Consider the following 23,003-nt stretch of genomic DNA (forward strand, 5'->3'; position numbering starts at 1 on the left):
TTCTTGATAGCATGGTAGAATACTATTTGCACTATAATACACATACATAATAAAGGTCAAGTTGAGGTTTGAATGTTGGAGGGTCAGTTGGGCTCACTCAACTCGCCAAGTGATTTCAATGACTTAACTGTCGGATAATCCTGGTGGTGTCAGTTCTATATTGCTTTGCCTTTCCATAACCATAAATTACTGCATTGGATAGGCCTCAAGAGTCACTCACAAATACTTGGAGCTGTACATGTTAGCTTGGTGATTGTCAAAAGTCAACTGTACGCATTCTAGGCTCTGGGCACCTCATGGAACAAGAATAATGGACTAAGCTGGGAAGGTTAGTGCTTGTGCCTGACCTCTGCTTCATCCATCCATTCCCATGGTCACTGATTGAACTTACATTTATTGAACATCTATTTGCCGAGAGCTTCAGCTGGTACAGTTTGGGGTGATCTGCCATCACAAAACGCTGAGGGAACTTCAGATGTATCACCAGAAGAGAAGGCTTACAGGAGACATGACAGCTGTTTCCAAGTATGTGAAGGAGAGGGAGGCTTATCTGTGTTTTTCCAGAGGGCACAATTAGGGAAAGCGAGAGTAGACGATAAGAGGAGTCAGACGTGGGCATAAATTACAGAAGAGTCTTTTGACTTTGTGTGCTGGCCAACAATGGAATCCACTGCTTCACAAACAGCCATCTTTCAGCAGGTCAGGGGAACTGCCAAAGCACAGATAAGGGAGATGAGGCCCAGAATGATTAAATACCCCTGCAAGGGCTCGGGGCCAGCTAACGCAGGGCCTGGCTCAGAACCCAGAATGCAAGGCGGCCCAGGCTGGTCAGCCCTTGGTATGCAATGACTTTAACTTTGGCTTTTTCAACTCCAGAGCTTCATGACATGTTGTCAGTTTGATGAAGCACTTGCTACAAGGCCAGTGGGAGTGAGTTTCACAGCAGCAAGTACATAACCACCTCTCACACAGACTTCCAAGGTCTGTGCTTGTGGACTACACAGTAATCCTTGGGATGCCTTGTAGTTTTGTCTTGTGAAAAACAGTGAATGCTTATGGGAGAGAGCAAGGAGGTAGGGAAGACTAAGAAAGTGATGGTTCTTGCCAGACATATGATGTTGGATAAGTGAGGGTGCCGTGTTAAATTGAGTGGTGATGGGACTCTAACGTGAAATTCTTCCAAAGAATGTTCCACAGCGCCTGAGAAAATGTTCAAGTCCTGGACCCATTCAACTGTATTCTGTGGTCTCCCCGGGTCTCTTGCTCTAAATAATGTGGACAACTCTGGCTGAGAGGAAGGAGAAAGAATCCCTAAGTGAATCTTATTCTTCCACGTGGGGCTTCCCTGCAGGTTTAAGTTGCCCGTGGGAGACACTTGGCTCCACCTGACTTGTTGCAGGTTGGTGATATTCCAAATAGAATCCCAAGACCAGGCACAACATCCAAGACATTTCTGCTTTCCAGGTTGAGAAATAGGCCTCCACCTGTCAGATCCAGGCCTGATGGTGTTGCTTTGTGGTCAACCTCCCTAGCAGTTCCCCCTGCTCTGTAGAGGCAGTGCAGGCTCAAATACTGACACCATGATGGGATTTTCATGGAACTTCCCAGCCCACGAGTTTACCTAATATAGCAGTTCTTAAAATGCAATCCCTTGGCCAGCAACAACATCACTTGAGAACTTGTTAGACATGCAAATTTTCAACACCAACCCCAGAGGCATTGAGTCACAAGCTCCGGGGGAGTTCTTGGCCATCTGTGTCTGAACAAGCCCTCCTAGAGATATGGGTGCATGCTAGCATTTGGGTTCTGCCCGATGACCTTCAGGAGCGGGGAGGGTGACTTGGGTTTCATGGCTGGTTTGCTATGCAACCTTGACCCCTGAAGTCCCCCTCCCCACCCAAACAGAAGTGCTCACAAATGCCAACAGTGATCCCAGCCATCCTGCATCAAGAATCTGCAGGGTTCGTCTGGGACTGCCTGGGACACAGAGCAGTCAGGTGCTTTCTGTGTGGCTCCCTGTGGCCCTGCTCAGGTTTATGTGGCACCCAGATTTTTCATCAACAGAAATGGAGTTGTCAGCACGCCCACGATAAACCACACACAGTGACTGGGCTTGTAGTGACTGTGCCGAGACCCCAGACCAGCTGCTTTTGCATATTTCTACCTACCAAGCTGTCGACGCAGCACCTTGGCCAACTCCAGTTTTCCTGGGGAAAGCCAAAGCCCAATCATTTATCTGCTTCACATCTTTTATCACTAGAACTGCACCAAATTCTGTCTCATAACCAAAATACGAACTCCTCTGCCTCTGTGTGTGCCGCTGTCCACCTAGTAAATATTTCCATCTTAGTCATGTTCCCACTCCCTTCCCTGCTTGGTGAGCTGCGCTGACGTGACAGCTGTTTTACATTGATATAAACACGCACCCCACTCCAACTGAGTAAATGTCAGGGGCACAGCGGGAAATCTGCTTCTTCCTGTTACATCCTATCCCTGATATAGCTGTGTGCGCCTGCACATGGCAGGCAGCATCTGCAGAGCCCGCCCCTGGAAGCTCCGAGAGGAGCCCAGGGACCAGGGAGGTCTGAATTATAAACCCAGAAGGGACCGCGCTCCTGCGGGCTTGACGGCGTCCACTCACTGTTTACCAGGTTGTTTAGAGAGGCTAGGGCAAGTCAGCCGCGCCCGCCCGCCCACAGGGGAAGGGAGGCGCCCTACTGGGGTGGGAGAAGGGGAGGAACTGCATCAGCAGCCCTGTGGTGACGCCTCCATGCTGCTGCGGCTTGTGATGTGGGGAGACGGCTGTTGCTCTCCTGGACTTTACCTGTTGGAAAACGGTATAGATCCAGATGCTGCTCTGGTAAGCAGGTGGTTAACTGCTTAATCGGTTCTTTCTTTGTTGAAGGCAGCTGATCTCAGTCTTAAACCCTGAAATCCCTGCTTCTCTCCCCTGTGGTCTCAAGGAAGGAAGGGGGTGCAGGGTATCGTCATTTCAATGTTTATAAATTCTAATCCTGGCGTTCTGGATGCATGCTCTCACTGAAAAGTTCATGTTAGAGGTTTGAGCAGTGGCTTCCGGCCACTGGAAAGCAGTGAGGGAGGCTCCTGCGCCTCTCTCCTCTCCTCCCAGCTGGAGGGCCGAGGCCACGTGGGGAGCCGTCCTTGTCTTATTGCATTTTGGATGCCCGTTGACAGCCTGTATAAAGTAAAGCCTGGGTTTATGGACGAAAGCTGGCCTCCCTCCATAAACCTCTCTCTGGTAGTTAAAGCAAGGGAAATCTTTTATGAATAGACCCACATAGGTTGTCCTCTACCTGTTGGGCAGATTTCATTCTTGTGGTCTGCGTGTCTTCAGACAGAATCTCCTTGTGCTAAATAAAGGTCAGTGGAGCAGTAGGTGGCCTGTTTCATCCCGTTGTCTCCTTGTTTCATTACAAACCAGTGTAGCCTCCAAACCTTTCTGATAATATAAAGCTTGGAGTGTGGCTCCACGTGGCAGGGCTGCCCCATTCTTCCAGTAACAGTCATTATCCTAAACAGCATCAGCGTTCCGGTGGGAACTGGGGGATTGCAGTTAAACCATGTGGCTTGAACTGACTCAAGGTCTTGGGAGGTCTCGTGCCCCCAACAGGTACCCCTGACATAACAGTTGCCGGCCTCCCCCCCCCCCCCGAACAGAATTCTGGGGAAGAGAAAGATGCTTTGGGAGAAAAGATCAGTGACCACATGTGGGTCATGAAATGGGGGGCACTCTTAAAGAAATGGGGTTCCCAGAGAAGATTAGTGTGTTATTCCCCAAGTATTTTGCCATGTAACATTCATTAGAATGAATTACACAGAGGGACCTAATGGTCACACGAATAGAACACCTGCTCTGTTCTGGGCATCATTTATAATATACATGTGCATTCTCGCCAAGTCCTTAGTATGATGGACTGTCTTGTGTGATCTTCATATGGAAACATTTTTCATGTCCCCAGTTTAATAAATGAGTGAACAAAGGTTAAATGGGCCTGGGGTCATGCAGGTGGTCTAAGAGGAGAACTAGGGGTTCTAATCCAGCCTCTGCACTTACCCACTGTGAAGAATGAATCTCAGACTTTAACGCCCATCGGAATCACCCCAACATCTTGTTAGTAACAGGCACTTAGGTGTGACACGAGGCCTGGGATTCTGCATTTTTAACAGGCTCCCAGGTGCTACTAGTGCCGCTGGGCTTCTCCAAGCTTCTGCCCACCTACAGGTAGGAGTTAAATGATCGGGCCAAGGGCCCAGTCTCCACACAGTCTGCTTCCCATGGTTCCCGCCTGCCCTGGCTGCCCCCTCCTGTCTGTTGACTCAGGAAGGAGACAGGACAAGGGATGTCCAGAATGGCCACTGTGACATGTGTGCCCAGAGAAGCTCTTTGTACCCACAGCCCTGCTGTACCCATCGCCTTCCTGCTAGGCTGCAAGCAGCAAGAACATCCAAGCTGCCGTTCTTAAAGCTGTTGATGTCACACTCCCAGCCCCCACCCTCTGCCCTGGTCCGATACTTCCAACTGCATCTCACAAATGTAGAAGACTTTTTTTTTTTTTTTTTTTCCCCACATCTCTCATGTGTGTTGCTGTAATAGAAACAGCCCTGGCTTGGAAAGCAGGAGCTAGAGTTCCATCTCTAATTTACATCTTCATTTGCTCAGTGACCGGAAGGAAGAAGCTTAACCTCTCCAGATCTTTCCTTTCTTTATCTCTACATAGAGCTAATAAAACAAAATCCCCAATCGGTAGCCTTGGGACACTCTGAGGATTAAGGAACTTGCATTGATAAAACCAAATTTGAGCTCCCCTGGAACTAAGCTCTTATCACGGAAATGTACAAATAATAATATAATTATTGCCAAAGTCTGTGAATGCCTTCTATGGCATTCGGCAGTTCATTGGGCTTACTGGCCGATTCTCCTTCACTTTGGTTATTAAACTCCTCTCTTCGTTATAGCATTTCCCTGAAGTAGACCAAGGAAGTGGCCTGCTTGGAATTGATGCTCAATTTCACCATCCGTCACACTCCACTTGGATGCCAAGACCCTGCACTTCTAGAGAGAGAATGCCTGTTGCCAGCACAGGCTGTCACAGTGCTTGCCCGTTCTGTGTGCGGAAGCAGGAAGGACCTGGCCACCACGCATGCAGACGGGCGGCAGACGAACCCACACTGCTTTGTTTCCCTGAGAACAGCCGGTTGTTTGCTGAGTTCCAGGCAGGTTCCCTTGCCCTTTGCCAATTTGGGAGCTGGATTACTTGGAATAGCAAGAAAGAATTGTCCTGGCTGGTGTCTGCAGCCCGCGAGGGAGGGCAGGCTGTGAGAACACGCGTGCGACAGGCACGTTCAATCCCTTATCCAGAGTGCCACTTCTCACTTCCTCTGCAGCGTGCGGGGAAATTGTTCTTGTCTCAGAGTACAATTGCTTTATCCTGAAAAGGAGATGTTCACCTGGAGTATTGTCTGCCTGGAATTGGGCAATCACGTTGTTGAGGCGATGATTTATCTTGTACATGGGATGTCTTCACAATCTTTCTACCACTTCATTACAGGGTCACGGTTTGGCTTCCCCTGTCTCCTGTTGTACAGCATGGAGTCCTCCTGCCTCTTCTCATTTGATTTTCATTTGTCCCCCCTGTCGCAGGCATTGCAGAGTTAGGGGTTCACGTAGCTGGTGGCAAGGCTGTGGATTTGGCAATCATCTCTAAGCAGGAGGGGCAGGGCTGCACAAATCCAAATGTACTAGGAGATATAGAGGCTTGCGTTGTTGGCTTCCTGCGGAGCTGATTATCTTTCCTTTTCCGGGAAAGCGATGAACCTGTAGCTGTATCGAGGCTCACCGGTTCTGCAAACGCCCTCAGGGTCATCAGTCACTGCTCCGGTGGCTGTGGCCGCCTCCTCCCGTTTGTCGTCCCCATCCTGCACCTCCATCTCCACGTGCCCTCTCTTTCGCCTCCCTCTCACTTGTCCTCTCTTTTTCTTCTTCCAAGTCCTTATTATTTCTGCAACAGCATCCCGTTTCCCTTGGCACCTCATTTAAGACTGATTTCTAAGTTATTTTCCTCCAGCAAATCTGACCGAAGAAATCGAGATGTAATCCACAATGGAATGCCAGCACGCCCACCTCGATTCCCTCTCCTTTCCAGTTCCCAGTGAAATAGCTTTAAAAGTCCGAATTCACCCCTGACTCTCTTGGTAGATTTGAAGCCTCCTCGTGCTCCAAATATGTAAATATGCCTCCTGATGCTGTGGAAACCAAGTCCCTTCTAAAGGACACGAGTATCCCTGGCACCAGGTTGGGTTTTGGCTCTGCCTAAATTGACAAGTGCCCTCCCCAGGGAACAAGACATGTAAGGGCCCAGGGAGAATTCGTTTGTTCCTAAGTTTGGGATGGGCCACCCTGGATGGCAGGCCAGGACCTGACTCTGTCTGGCACACCCTTCCCAAACCGCTGGCTGCTTCATGGCAGTGTGGGTTTTGGTGACAGCTGGCTCCACCTTGTAATGACTGTTTGACTTTGAGCTTTACATTGCCATCTACAAAAACCAAAATGATTGTGCATACTCCATGGGATCATTGTGAGGTTAACATGCACTAACTTACATAAAGCATTATGGGAATGATCAGTTACTAACTCATCAAATACCCAGAAAGCATTGAAAGATGCGATTTTAATTTTTATTTAAAATTTTTTTAACAGACATAAAAATTGTGCATATTTATGGGGTACTATGTGATGTTTTGTTACATATATCTATATATATTTTTAACTCACAGAGACTTATATTTATTTTTTAAAAAGATTTTTATTTAAAAGACAGAGAGGGAGAGATGGAGAGGGAGAGAGATTGATCACCCAATTGCTGGTTCAGTTTCCAAATGGTACAACAGTTGGGGCTGGGCCAGGCCAAAGCCAGAAGGCAGGCATTCCATCCAGGTCTCCCATATGGGTGCAGGGGCCCAAGCTCTTGGGCCATCTTCTGCTACTTTCCCAGGCACGTTAGCAGGAAGCTGGATCAGAGGTAGAGAAGCTGGGACTCGAATCAGCACTCGTACAGGATGCTAAAGTTGAAGTTGGTGGCTTAACTCATTGCCACAACACAGGCCTCAATGTATATATTGTGTAATAGTGAATCAGGATAAATGTATTTATCCTTTTAAGCACTTAATATTTTTTCATAGTGAAAGCATCCCAAACCCTACCTTCTAATAGTTTTTAAACAGAAAAAGTACACAGTTCCTTAGCATTCTCTGAAGTTACCCTGCTGTAAGAACGCCAGAACTTACTCCTATGAAGCTACAATCAGTACCGTCAATCAACCTTCCCCTACCCCTCCCTCCATACTTCTCTCTGCCGCCCCTACTGTTCACCAACATAGTTTTAACTTCTGTGAGATCACCTAATTTTTTTTTAGATACCCCATATAAGTAAGATCATCTGATATTCATTGATATTCATTTTTTCTGTGCTTGGTTTATTTCACTTCACATCGTAAGCTCCAGTTCCATAGACGTTATTGTAAATAACAAGATTTCATCCTTTTGTGGCTGAGTAATATTCCATTGGGTATATGTACCACATTTTCTTTGTTTGCTGGTGGATAACCCCTTAGGTTGCTTCAATTTGTTGGCTATTGTGAACAGTGTTGCAATAACCAGGCAAGTAAAGATGTCTGTCCTACAGATGGATTTCATTTCCTTCAGGAATGGGATTGTTGGATCATATGGTCATTCTATTGTTAGTGCTTTGAGAGAACCCCATGTTGTTTTCCACAATGGCTGTGTTAATTTGCATTCTTACCAGTAGTGTGCCAGAGTTCCCCTTTCTCCACATCCTGGGCAATTAGTCAATCTTACTGGAGTGAAGTGACATCTCATTCTAGTTTTGATTTGCATTTCCTTGATGATTAGTGATGTTGAGCATTCTTTTGTGCACCTGTTGGCTATTTGTATGTCTTCCTTTGAGAAATGTCTGTTTGGAAGTAAAGCCCTTTTTAAAACTAGATTTTCTTTTTTTGCTATTGAGTTATTTGAGTTGCTTATATATTCTGGATATTAACTCCTTGTCATAGTGCGTATTGCAAATATTTTCTTTTTCAAAAATATATTTTATTTATTTGAAAGGCACAGTTACTGAGAGGCAGAGGGAGAGACAGAAAGAGGTCTTCCATCCGATGGTTCGCTCTCCAAATGGCTGCAACTGCCAGAGCTAGACCAATCCGAAGCCAGGAGCGAAAAACTTTCTCCAGGTCTCCCACATGGGTGCAGGGGCCGAAGGACTTGGGCCATCTTCCACTGCTTTCCCAGGTCATAGCAGAGAGCTGGATCAGAAGTGGAACAGCTGGGACTTGAACTGGTACCCATATGGGATGCTGACACTGCAGGTGACGGCTTTACCTCCTACATTAAAGTATTGGCCCCTGTAGCTTATATTTTTACTCTGTGGTTTCCTATGCTGTGAAAAAACACTTTGGTTTGATGAAATCCTATTTGTCTAGTTTTACTTTTATTTTCTGTGCTTTTGGGATCTGATCTAGAAAATCCTTTCACATTCCAATGTCTTGAGGTGTTTTCTCTATGTTTTAATAGTTTCAAATTTCTAGGTCTCACATTTAGGCCTTTGATCCATTTTTACTTGAATTTTTACCTGGTAAGAGATAGGGGTCTAGTTTTGTTCTTCTGCATTTAAATATCTAATTTTCCTGGGACTATTTATTAAAAAGAATATCCTTTGGGGCCAGCACTGTGGCGCAGTGGGTTAACGCCCTGGCCTGAAGCACCGGCATCCCATATGGGTGCCAGTTCTAGTCCCAGCTGCTCCTCTTCTGATCCAGTTCTCTGCTATGGCCTGGGAAAGCAGTAGAAGATGGCCCAAGACCTTGGGCCCCTGTACTGAAGTGGGAGACCCAGAAGAAGCTCCTGGCTCCTGACTTCAGATCGACACAGTTCCAACCGTTGTGGCCAACTGGGGAGTGAACCATTGGATGGAAGACTCTCTCTCTCTCTGTGTAATTCTTTCAAATAAATAAATAAATCTTTAAAAAAATAAGTAAAAAGAATATCCTTTCTCCAATGCATGTTCTTAGCACCTAAGTCAAACATTAGTTGGCTACAGATGTATGGCTCTACTTTTAGAGTCTCTATTCTGTTCCACTGGTTTATGGATTTGTTTTTATGAATACCATGCTGTTTTAATTATTATAGCTTTGTAACATAGTTTGAAGTCATGTAGTATAATGCCTTCTTTTTGCTCAAGATGACTTAGGCTATTCATGTTTTTTTTGTGGATCCATATAAATTTTAATAGTTTTTTTTATAGTTCTATGAAAAATGTCATTAGGATTTTTGTAGGGATTGCAATGATTCTATAAATCCCTTTAGGTAGTATATACATATTAAAGATATTGATTCTTCCAATCCATGAACATGGAATGTCCTTTCATTTCTTTTTGTCCTCTTCTTTATACCATCAACGATTTAGTTTTCACTCTAGAGGTCTTTCACCTTTTTGGTTAAATATATTCCAGCTTTGTTTTTGGTAGTTATGGAAATGGAATTGTTTTCTTGATTCCTTTTTCTGATGATTCTCTATTGCTGTATAATAACACTATTAATTTTTGTATATTCACTTTGTATCCTGTAAATTTGCTACTTTTTAAATTAATTCTAGCAGCTTTTTGGCGAAGTCATTGGTATTTTCTGTATATTAGATTCTGTCATCTGCAAACAGTGACAGTTTGACTCCCTCCTTTCCAATTTGTGTTTATTTCTTTCTCTTGTCTAATTACTCTAGCTAGAATTTCCAGTATTATGCTAAATAAAAGTGTCAAAAGTGGGCATCCTTGTCTCTCTGTTCCAGATCTTAGGGAGAAAGCCTTTGGCCTTTCTCCATTCAATATGTTAGCTGTCGGTTTGTTATACATAGCCTTTATTATGTGGAGCTATGTTCCTGTTATACCTAATTTGGTCAGAGTTTTTAACCATGAAGATACTGAATTTTATCAAATGTCTTCTCTGTGACTATTGAGATTAGCATAGGCTTGTTGTTCTTCATTCTGTGAGAAATGTGTATCCTATTTATTGATTTGCATATGCTGAACTAGCCTTCTTTGTAATGTGCTATTGGGTTCAATTTGTTAGTATTTTGTTGAGGATTTTTGCATCTGTTTTCATCAAGGATATTGGCCTGTAGCTTTGTTTTATTGTTGTGTCCTTAACTGGTTTTGACATCAAGATAGTGCTGGCCTTATAGAATGAACTTAGAAGAATTCCCTCCTATTTTTTGAAAAATTTAAGAAGAATTGGTATTAATTCTTCTTTACAAATTTAATAAAATTCAGCAGTGAAGCCATCTGGTCCTGGACTTTTCTTCTATGGGACATTTTTAGGACTAATGCAATCTTGCCACTCATTATTGGGGTGCTTAAGCATTCTATTTCCTCATGATTCAATCTTGATAAGGTTTATGTGTGTCTAAGAATTTGCCCATTTCTCCTAGGTTATAGAATTTCTTGTTATGTACTTATTCACAGTGGTCTCTAACAGTTCTTTGTGTCAGTCATAATGTCTCCATTTTTGTACAATTCTGTGAATTTGAGTCCTCTCTTTTTGTTTTCTGTTAGTCTAGCTACAGTTTATCAGTGTTGTTTATCATTAAAAATATTTATTTGAAAGGCAAAGTGTCAAAGACAAACACACACACACACACACACAGATCTTCCATCTGCTGGTCCACTTCTCAAATGTTTGCAACAGCTGGATCTGGTCCAGGCTGAAGCCAGGAGCCAGGAACTCTGTCCTGGTATCCACATGGGTCTCAGGGTTCCAAGCACTAGAGGTCATCCTCCCTGCCTTGCCAGATGCATTAAAGAAACTGGATCAGAATCGGAGCAGCCAAGACTTGAGCAGGCACTCTGCTTTAGGATGCTGGTATTGCAAGTGGCAGCTTAACCCACTGTGACACAACTCCAGCCCCTTGCTTATCTTTTCACAGAACCAGTCCTTTGTCTCATTAATGTTCTATAATTTTAGCTTTTATGTCATTTATTTGTGCTTTATTATTTTTTTTCTTTCCTTCTATAAATTCTGGTGTCTATTTGTCTTTGTTTTTCTAGTTCCTTGAAGTGAGTGATAAGTGAAATCTTCCTTCCTTCCTCCCTCCCTCCCTCCCTTCCATTCCTCACTCCCTCCCTTCTTTCCTTCCTTCCTTCCTTCCTTCCTTCCTCCCTCCCTCCCTCCCTTCCATTCCTCACTCCCTCCCTTCTTTCCTTCCTTCCTTCCTCCCTTTCTTCCTTTTTTGTGCAGGCTTTGATTAGACTGCCCTCTTAGTACTTCTTTTGCTGTATCCCATAGGTTTTGGTATGCTGTGTTTCTATTTTCATTCCTTTCAAGCAATTTTAAAATTTTCTCCTTGATTTCTTCCTTGGTCCATCTATTTTTCAGGAGCAAGTTAATTTCCTTGTATTTGTGTAGCTTACAGAATTGTTCTTAGTATCGATTACTAGTTTCATGGCATTGTGATCAGAGAAGGTACTCAATGTGCTTTCTGTTTTTTAAAAGTTGTTGACTTCTTTTGTCATCTACCATATGATCTATCCTGGCAAATGTTACATGTGCTATGGAGAAGAATGTGTATCCCTTAGCTGTTGGATGGAAAGTTTTGTAGGCGTGTGTTAGGTCCAGTTGATCTAGGGTGTAATTTACCTCTGCTGTTTCCTTGTTTAATTTCTGTCTAGGTAATCTGCCTATTTCTGAAAGCAGGGTGTTAAAGTCCCCTACTGTTATTGTATTGGTGTCTCTCTCTCCCTGTGGGTCTATTCATGTTTGCTTTACTTATTTGGGCGCTCCAATATTGGGTGCATATATATTTATATTTTATTTCCTCTTGATGGATTGAGCCCTTTGTTATTATAGAATGGCCTTCCTGGTCTCTTTGTACTGCTTTTGATTTAAAATTTATTTTATCTGATGGAAATATGGTGACTTCTGCTTCCTTTTTTTACTCCATTTGCGCAGAATATCTTGTTTCATCCTTTCACTCTAAGTATGCCATGAGAGGTGAAGTAAGTTGCTTGTAAATATTACATAGTTGGTACTGTTTTTTAATCCATTTGGTCAATCTATGTTTTTTAATGGGAGAATATACTGCATTGACATTTAAGGTAATTATTGACAGGTAAAGTCTTATTACTGCCATTTTGACCCTTGTTGATATTTTTATTGTAGTTTCTTTCTTTCTTTCTCCATCTCTTATAATCTTCATTAGTGTGTAAGTGATTTCCTCTATAGCGGTTTACTATGATTCCATGCTTATTATTTTTGGGTAAGTCAGTTACAGATTCTTGCTTTGTGGTTACTGTGAGGCTTACATAAGATTCTTTGGCCTATACCATGTTATCTTTTTTTTTTTTCTTTTTTCTTTTTTTTGACAGGCAGAGTGGACAGTGAGAGAGAGAGAGAGAGAGAGAGAGAGAAAGGTCTTCCTTTGCCGTTGGTTTTCCCTCCAATGGCCGCCCCGGCCGTCGCGCTGTGCCTCGCGCACCGCTCCGATCCGAAGGCAAGAGCCAGGTGCTTCTCCTGGTCTCCCATGGGGTGCAGGGCCCAAGCACTTGGGTCATCTGCCACTGCACTCCCGGGCCATAGCAGAAGCTGGCCTGGAAGAGGGGCAACCGGGACACAATCCGGCGCCCTGACTGGGACTAGAACCCAGGGTGCCGGTGCTGCAGGCAGAGGATAGCCTAGTGAGCCGCGGCACCGGTTTATCATGTTATCTTGAAATGATAATAACTTAATGTTGATCAAAAAGATGGAGAAACAGAAACAAAAAACCAAAGAGGTAAGAAATCCTAATAAAGAACTCTTTGTATTCTCCATTCCTTCATACATTTTGAGTTTTTGTTGTTACAGTTGACCTGTGTCAATATGATGTGTGTCTTAACATTTTAAGGCAGTGGTTATAATTTTTTTTAGTCTTCACAATAAAGATATAAATGGTTTACACACCATGTTTACAACATCAGAGCATTCTGAGTTTGTAAAGTTATTTTCATTAAGGAGTTTTCTACTCTGACATTTTCTTCTTATTTGTTAGTATCTTTTTCAGTTTGAAGAACTCTCTTTAGCGTTTCTTGAAGACAGGGTAGGTGGTGATAAATGCTCTCAGCTTTTGTTTGTCTGGAAAGGTCTTTATTCCTCCCTTGTATCTGAAGGAAGCTTTGCTGGATACAGTCTTTTCCCATAGCAATTTGGTCCCCCATCAGTCCTGTAAAAGTCTTATCCCAGTCCCTCCTGGCCTGTACGGTTTCTGCCAAGAAGTCTGCAGTCAGGAACATTGAGATGCCTTCTTGTGTTACTTACTTCTTTCCTCTTGTGACTTTGAGACATCTCTTTAATATTGAAGAGCTTGACTGTAATATCTCTTAGGGCAGACTTGCTTTGGTTGAATCTGACTGGTGATCTTTGACCTTCCTCTACCTGGATAGCTAGCTGTATCTTTCTCTAGGTTTGGGAAGTTCTCTGTTATTATTTCTGAATATGCCTTCTACCCCTTTGGCACAAGTCCCTCTCGAATCTCAGTAACTTAAATATTTACTCTTTTCATGCTGTCCATATTTCCTATAAAGCTTTCTTCGTTCTTCATTTTTTCTTTTTCTTCCAGCTGTGTATTAATAAAAAAAAATCTTCAAGCTCACTGATTCTTTTTAAATTTTCTTACTTTGTTTATTTGAAAGGCAGAGTTACAGAGAGAGAGAGAGAGAGAGATCAAAAGCACTTCCGTCTGCTTGTTTACTCTCCAAATAGCAACAGTAGCTGGGGCTGGGCCAGGCCAAAGCCAGGAGCCTGGAATACCATCCCAGCCTCCCATATGGGTGCAAGTGACCCAAGCTCTTGGGCCACCTTCTGATGCTTTCCTAGGCACATTAGCAGAGAACTAGATCAGAAGTGGAGTGGCAGCGGCTCAAACCAGAACCCACTTGGGATTCTTGCATTATAGACAGGGCTCAACCCACTTTGCCATGGTGTGGCCCCAAGTTCGTTAATTCTTTCTTCTGTTTTATCTGTTATGTAATCCATGCCCTCTTACCACATTTTAAATTTCATTTAGTGTACTTTCCTTTTTTTTTTTTTTAAGATTTATTTATTTGAAAGTCAGAGTTACACAGAGAGAGGAGAGGCAGAGAGAAAGAAAGAGAGAGAGAGAGCGAGGTCTTCCATCTACTGGTTCACTCCCCAGATGGCTGCAACGGCCAGAGCTGTGCCGATTCAAAGCCAGGAGCCAAGAGCTTCTTCTCGGTCTCCCATGTGGGTGCAGGGGCCCAAAGACTTGGGCCATCTTCTACTGCTTTCCCGGGCCATAGCAGAGAGCTGGATCAGAAGTGGAGCAGCCAGGTCTCCAACCGACGCCCATTTGGGATGCCGGTGCTTCAGGCCAGGGCATTAACCCACTGCACCACAGCACCGGCTCCTAGTGTACTTTTCATTGGAAGGATTTCTGCTTGATTTAGCTTAATCACTTCCATCTCTCTGTTAGAATATTAAATCATGGCTGGCGCCGTGGCTCAGTAGGTTAATCCTCCGCCTTGCGGCGCCGGCACACAGGGTTCTAGTCCCGGTCGGGGCACCAATCCTGTCCCGGTTGCCCCTCTTCCAGGCCAGCTCTCTGCTGTGGCCAGGGAGTGCAGTGGAGGATGGCCCAAGTTCTTGGGCCCTGCACCCCATGGGAGACCAGGATAAGCACCTGGCTCCTGCCATCAGAACAGTGCGGTGCGCTGGCCGCAGCGTGCCTACCGTGGCGGCCATTGGAGGGTGAACCAACGGCAAAAGGAAGACCTTTCTCTATGTCTCCCTCTGCTGTCCACTCTGCCTGTCCAAAAAAAAAAAAAAAAAAAAAAAAAAAAGAATATTAAATCACTTCTCTGTGTTTTCTTGACATTTTTGAGTATCCTTAAAACAGGAAGTCTTCGTCCAAGCATTTGGGAATTTCAGTTCCTAGGTGGTTGGTTTCTGGCTCTTACTTTGCTCCTTAGGTGAGGTCATGTTTCCCTGGAAGTTCCTGATGCTTGCTGGTGCACACCATTGTCTGCACATTGAAGGATCAGTTCTAGAAATCTGGCTTTATGTGTGGCTGTGCTACTAGAATTCCTAAACATTCTGTTCCTTTTCTCTGAGCCTATGAATGCTCCTGCTATCTCATCCCTAAATAGCGCTGTAAGTCACGGTCTCTTCATGTCTGTTATTGGTATGTTTTTACTGATTTGGTCTCACAATTCCCCCCAAACTCAAACTTATCCCAGATCTGCAGTGGATGTGTTGTTCTGTGTTGTGTGACTTCCAGGGCTTGTGGTGGACAGAGACTGCTTGTCCTATGTGCAGAATGCCATGCTGATAGACACAACTGGAGCCCTCAGCCCACCGAGACTACTACAGCCTGGGGGGCAAACCCAAAGCTTGCCTTTGATGGTCTGTCTGCAGCTGGGGTGGGCTCGCTGCCTGATGCTGCACCTGCACCTACAGCCACTGGGGACACTGGCTGGGCGTGAGACTGCCCGATCAGGACCATGGGACTCCACTGGGCACTGAGGTCCAGGAGGGTCTGTCTACAGTCAGGGACTCTGGCGCAGGCACCATTAGATATGCCCAGTGCTGGGGGTTTTTCAGCCTGCCAAATTTCCAAAACAGTGCTTGCTGTCTGCTCCAAGCTGTAGAAGGGGACATGGAGGCATCCCTTCAGCTACCCGGGCAGGAATGAGATGGGTCACACTTGGGTCTCACACTCAGTGCACTCTTTGCCACCATGGGGGTGCACACCAGGCCCATGAGAGGCTGGGGGTGATGCACGCGAGTCTCTGCCTGATACTGGGGCAAGTCCAGACACTGTCCACAAGTGCTTGCCTCAGGGCTAAAACTGTGAGGATCTGCCCAGCACTGAGTCTTGATACAGTCCTGTGGCTCCTAGCCAAATGTTGGTGGAAAGTGATAAAGGCAGCCTTCTGGCTGTCACAACTGGGACCCACCATCGAGGCCCCACAAATCCCAGGGGTGCACACCAATCCCGCCAGACACAGACAGTGACACTTACCAAAATGAGTGCAAACCCCTGGGACCATAGATCTCTGCCTGGTGCCAAGCACATCTGGAGGCCCAGCCTGGGAGTGCTGGCTGGGGCTGGAGGCCTTTGGATTTCGTCAGGGGCTGCGTCTCCATGCAGAAAGCTCGGTTGTGAGCTCCGGGGTGAGGTCCCTACTCCCTCTCCTAGCCCCTCTCTGTTTTCTGCCTGTGGTTAGAAGAGGTTTGATGGCAGCTACCTGACTGCAGACTTCAAATACTCACAGGTACCAGCCTGGGGGGCTCAGCTGAATCTTTTCACAGTGCACTTGGCACTGGAGTCTAGTCTACCCTTCCTCTCCCCAGCAGGTGCCTGTCTATGCTCTGCTGCTTGGGAACGGGGGCAGGGTGACATGGCAACCCTTCCCTCTCCTCTTCCCTCCCTTCCTTTCCCCTCCCCTCCCCTCCTCTCCTCCTTCCCTTCCCCTCTCCTCTCTTCTCCTCTCCTCTCGATTTATTTATTTATTTCTATATTTGAGAGGCAGAGTTACAGACAGAGAGGGAATGGCAGAGATCTTCCATCCGCTGGTTCACTCCCCAATTGACCCCAACGGCTGGAACTGCACCGATCCGAAGCCAGGAGCCAGGAGCCTCTTCTGGGTCTCCCACATGTGTGCAGGGTCCCAAAGACTTGGGACATCTTCCACTGCCTTCCCACAGGGAGCTGGATCAGAAGTGGAGCAGCCGGGACTTGAACCAGCGCCCACATGGGATGCTGGCACCTCAGGCAGAGGCTTAACCCATTGTGCCACAGCACCATTGTGGCACTTTAAGAAACTGCTCTTACCTAACTTAGTGCCTCTGGTAAAATATATTTCTGAGAAACCTTTCCAGCAGTGGAACTAGTTGCTAGTTTATATTGCCTCCTAATGAAAACACTCAGAACATTGCCCTGGTCCCTCATATGTTTCTGCTGGTAATATCCTTGGGAGGCCATGTTTTATTTTCAATGCTTTGGATTTCTGGAGAATTGACTTTTGTTTTGATTTGTTTCAGGCACACACACATGTGCGTGTGTGTGTGAAAGAGAGAGCAAGAGAGAGAGAGAGAGAAAGAGAGAACGCTTCTTGCCTGCCAGCCGTTGTCTTTCCTCCTCTCTATCTTTTCTCAGGCTTCTTTCCCCAGCCACATGAAGAATAGCCACACACTCCTCAAACACTCCACACTGTTACATTCTAGGAGATCCTTCTTAGTCCTTTAAATAAGCATGCAGACAGCATGGTCTAGCATTGTGAGCCCCGTCCAAGCTCTCAGCCAGTTGATTCAATGGTCAATATCCTGACCACATGCAGGTCAATTGCTCCATAACCACTAAGCCCTTAGTTTGATTTGATTGGCCTACATTGACCATTGTACTCCCACAAATTAATTGCTCTGTTATTTAATATATTGTTTGTTTTTCTAGTATTAGTTATAGGTGTAGAAGTAACCAAGTAGAGAACAAAAATTTTTTTTAGATTTATTTATTTATTTGAAAGTCAGAGTTACAGAGAGAAGGAGAGGCAGAGAGAGAGAGAGAGAGAGAGAGACAGAGAGAGAGACAGAGAGAGGTCTTCCATCCCCTGGTTCACTCCCAAATTGGCTGCAACAGCTGGAGCTGCACTGATCCAAAGCCAGGAGCCAGGAGCTTCTTCTGGATCTCCCATGCGGGTGCAGGGTCCAAGGACTTGGACCATCTTCCTCTGCTTTCCCAGACCATAGCAGAGAGCTGGATCGGAAGTGGAGCAGCCAGGACTCGAACTGGCATCCATATGGGATGCTGGCACTGCAGGCGGCGACTTTATCTGCTACGCTTCCACACCAGCTCTGGAACAAAGTTATTGAATAGGTATAACAAGAGGACAGTTTTAAATCCCTCTGTCAAAATTCAACTTTCAATTAGAATAAGTGTACATAAAGGCTCTGAATGAGGTTCTTGGACTCATTGTTTTTGATTGATTTGACTGCGTAGTTTGGTCAAATGCCTATCAATTTGATCAGGTGACCAATTTGAGAATGTGTGTGCAGCACTGAATTTACTTGATGGTTTATTCAAAGTGGTTATATCTGCACTTGGATTCACTCATTCATTTACTCATTCATTCAGCACGCATATACTGAGCATCCTACTATGTCCTAAGTGGTCTGAGGACTGGGATAACAGTAAGTAGCAAGACAGTCCCTGCTCTCATGCAGTTAATTCTAGTGGAGAAAATAGACAATAAGCAAGAAAGCGAACAATTCTTTGACAGAAAGAAGTGCTCTAAGAGGTATAAAGAAAGAGCCTGAAGCACATTACAGGGAGTCATTTGACACTGAGTGGTGAGGGCAACACAGGCTGTGAAGGTGACCCCAGAAGCTCCCAGGCTTTGATATGGTCAACTCCAATGCTGATCTCCTTGCCACTCACCCTCTTCTGGGAAAATGCCTGGAAAATTGTAGTTCTTCACCCATTTCCCTACAACCTATAAGAAATCACTGCTAAGCTGCCATACCACTGCTGCTTCTAGAGTCTTCCTTTCTGCGGGCTTTAAGAAATTGTAGGAAATGGTATAGAGGAGCAGATTTTTCTGAAAAAAACATGGAAAATGTTTTATATTTTTTTTTGTTCATTCAAACTTGTCTCTTTAATTTTTCTTTCATTCGGGATTTAAGAGTCCCTTTTATTTTCCCACAAAATAATGACCACTGTAAACAGAATTTGAGCAAGTACTCAGGCCAAAAAAGTCCATTTCAGGATGTAGGGATGAAGCAATTTTTGCCACAAATACAGCCTCTCTTAAATCCTGCTTCTCTTCTAGCATTTGAGTCAAATCCCCCAAACTTGGCTCCAAAAAGCAAATGCCTTGGAAATTCGTGTAGTTCCAACCATGAAATGTGTCTGTGGTGAGTTTTTGGTTACCTTTCAAAGGTTTTTTTCCCCTCTTGCGGAAATCATCTAACTAGTCTCTCAAGCAGTTGGGGTTTTTCCACAGTTTGTTTAGTTGAACTCAGAAGCTACTTGCATTTAGGAGTTTCTCTGAGGGAGACCATGGCTGCATGAATGCCCCACTGCCTGCTCACGTGATTCGACGTGGGTCAAGGAAGAAGGCCCACTTGTTTGTGTATACGGAGGCTCACAGCCCCGAGAGCAAGGTCACTGTTCAGAAACAACAGTAACTAGCACTTCTCAGTGCTTTCCACATGCCACGCATTGTGCTAAAGCTTTTTTCAACTTACTTGCAAGCTCTGTGATCACCTTCAGTCTATAGATAAGCAGATACAGAGATGTTTAGTAACCATTCCATGACCACACAGCCAAATCTGGCAGATCAGGACCTACATGGATTGGCTGTGGGGACCATTGTGGGAATCTCTACCTGTTCTGTTCCTCAGTAGTAGTCGTGAGTGCTTGGGAGGTTCATATTTCACTGTAGGCATAGGTGTGACCTTGCGTGTTCTGTATGTCCTGTCAACACTTTAGATTGGTGGGTGGGTGCCAGACCTTACTGACTGCTAAAACTTTTTTTCTCTTACTCTAAAACTTTATTTTTTAAAAATTTTAATTGTTGTACAAGTTTCATTTATTTCATATATACAGATTTAATAACGTAGTGATACTTCCTACCCTTCCCTCCCTCCCACCCACACTCCAATCCTTCTTCCTCCCTTCTCTTCCCATTCCCACTATTTTTTTAATTTATTTATTTGAGAGGTAGAGTTACAGAGAGAGAGAGGGAGAAACAGAGAGAAAAGTCTTCTATCTTCTGGTTCACTCCCCAGATGGCTGCAATGGCTGGAGCTGAGCTGATCTGAAGCCAGGAGCCAGGAGCTTCTTTCAGGTGTCACACATGGATGCAGGGGCCCAAACACTTGGGTCATCTTCTACTGCTCTCCCAGGCCATAGCAGAGAGCTGGATCAGAAGAGGAGCAGCTGGGACTAGAATCGGCACCCATATGGGATTCCAGCACTGCAGGTGTAGCCCTCTCACTCTTAATTTTTACAAAGATCTACTTTCAGTTTACTTAATGATCATAAAGTTAACCCTACACAAAGTAAAAAAGTTCAACAAACAGTATGAAGAAGAAAAAAAAAAAAAACTTCCTTACCGGAAGACACAGGGCTATAAACAATCATCGAATATCAAAATGTCTGTTTCGGATACACAGCAGACTCATAGAATGGCATGGCAGATGTCCTAATCAGCACTCTGGCCTCAGAATCAGCCCTTAAGGCATTCAGATTTGGCTGAAGAGCCCATGAGAGTATTTTAGGCATGGAAAGCCAAGACACTCTGGCAAAAACAAAACAAAACAAAACAAAACCTAAATGAAAAATCTCTGCGAGTGAGATCCCAGTAGAAAGAAGGGGCCATCAAAGAAGGAGGTACCTTTCTCTGAAGGGAGGAGAGAATTTCCACTTTGACTATGACCTTGTCTAAATAAGATTGGAGTCAGTGAACTCAAAAGGCTTCCATAGCACTGGAATCTCATGACAAGAGCCTAGGGTGATTGCTGATGCCATAAACAAGAGTGTCAATTTGTTAAGCCAACAACAGGAGTCACTGTGCACTTACTCCTCACATAGGATCTCTGTCCTTAATGTGTTGTACAATGTGAATTAATGCTATAACTAGTACTCAAACAGTACTTTACATTTTGTGTTTCTGTGTGGGTGCAAACTGTTGAAATCTTTACTTAATATATACTAAATTGATCGTCTGTATATAAAGAGAATTGAAAATGAATCGATGTGAATGGAATGGGAGAGGGAGCGGGAGATGGGAGGGTTGCAGGTGGGAGGGGAGTTATGGGGAGGGGAAAAAGTCACTGTAATCCAAAAGCTGTACTTTGGAAATTTATATTTGTTAAATAAAAGTTTTTTAAAAATGTCCATTTTATTCCAATACATTATATTTTAGGTACTCTATTAGTTACCCCAGATCAGGGAAAACATATGATATCTGTTTTTGGGACAAGCTTATTTCACTAAGTATAATGATTTCTTTTTTTTTAAGATTTATTTATTTATTTGAAAGTCAGAGTTACACGGGGTCGGGGTGGGGGGTGGGGTCTTGCATCTGCTGGCTCACTTTCTAATTGGCCTCAACAGCCAGAGCTGCGCCGATCTGAAGCCAGGAGCCAGGAGACTCTTCTGGGTCTCCCACGCGGGTGCAGGGACCCAAGGGCTTGGCCCATCTTGTACTGCTTTCTCCCGCCACAGCAGAGAGCTGGATCGGAAGTAGGACAGCCAGGTCTTCAACTGGCGCCATGAGGGATGCTGATGCTTCCGGCCAGGGTGCTAATCCGCTGCGCCACAGCGCCGGTCTCAAGTATAATGATTTCTAACTGTGCCATTTTGTTGCAAAAACAGCATTTCATTTTTTTTACAGCTGAATTTTACAGTATTCCATAGTGTGTGTGTGTGTAGGTATATATATATACCAGTTGATGGACATCTGGGCTGATTTCATATCTTAGCTATTGTGAATTGAGCTGCAGTGAACATGGGGGTACAGACAACTGTCATACTGTTGATTCTATGGCAACTTTAATCCATTTCTTTCATCTCTAAGCTCTGAATCTTTATCTTCTATCTCATTTGCTGCAGAGGCCAACAGGGTGGGTATTTTGCTGCTCACATGTATGGGAAATACAGAAGCTCAAAGTTTTGTTGGCGTTCTTTAAGGACGAGCTGTTTCAGCCTGCTCAGCAGTACATGAGCGAGCTGAGGCTCATCAACTAGGAAGAGGTCCCCGGGCTCCTTCAGTTCAGTTCCCAGCGCAGGAACCCGGATTCCTGACCAACAGGCCTTTTTCTGGATACAGCTTCTTCCTTCTGTCAATTCCTCCCATGGACTGTGGCCTCAGGAAGCTCAGAAGCACAAAGACTGGAGGGGGGCATAGCTGGGTATTGGAGGGAGGTGGAGAAGGAGAGCAAAAGTTTTACTACGTAGTATCCCATCCTGCCAGAATCATGGATTTCCACGAAACTGCTCTGGTTGCTCCTACAAATCACCCCTCTCCGCTCTCCTGATGGGCTTAACTCCCCACCCACCCCTCACATATTTAATATTGATGCTTTCCAGGGGCCCAATTGCAACCGATTTCTCTGTCAAATGATTCATTGAAATACATTCTCCTGGCTAACTTTCAGCTGACATCACTTCATTTACCACTGACACATCAACAATTTATATCTATTTCCAGGCGTCTCTTTTCTCGCAAGAAATGGACCCTTGTTTCATGCTCAGTGGCTCAAATTTAACATACCCCAAAATAAAATCCACTCCCTCTGCCTCTATCTACTCTTCCTCAAATATCTTTCTCTGAAGAACTCTGTCCTGGGTAAATCCCAGCACGAAGAATCTGGTACTCTTTGCACACATTCTGTTAATTGTCAAATTTCATTGATTTTACCTCTGAAATTTCTCCAATTTGGCTTCTTCTCCCCATCCATACATTAGCGCAGACCTCCTGATTTGTCTGCTGCATTTAAAAATTATGTTGAAGCCTAGTATACATAGAGAAGTGGGCAGATCATTCGTGTCCAGCTGAACATGCCTGGGTGACCGATCCCTGATGCAGGAAGCCCTGTGGTACCTGGACATGTCGAAGTCCTGTCTTCTCAGTGGCTGGTGGATGAAATTCCACCTCTGGTGTTCACTTGCAGGGCCCAAGCCTCATCAACATTCAAATATCCGAGGTGAAGTTGCCTTTACATCTATCATCAGTAATGTGTATCTAAGTCTGTGTGAGTGATTTAGGAGCACAGGTCAGTAGATACAGGCAGGAAGCACACGGGCCACTGGGGAATTGAGACATAAAAATTTACCCATGGGATGGAGGGTTCTGAGAGATGTGGCTGGGTTGCCAACCTGGTTCTGGGGAAGACAAACTCTTTGCTTGTCAGTTTTGCTGAGA

This window comes from Lepus europaeus, chromosome 15 (genome assembly GCF_033115175.1).
Source record: "Lepus europaeus isolate LE1 chromosome 15, mLepTim1.pri, whole genome shotgun sequence".
NCBI classification, from domain to species: domain Eukaryota; kingdom Metazoa; phylum Chordata; class Mammalia; order Lagomorpha; family Leporidae; genus Lepus; species Lepus europaeus.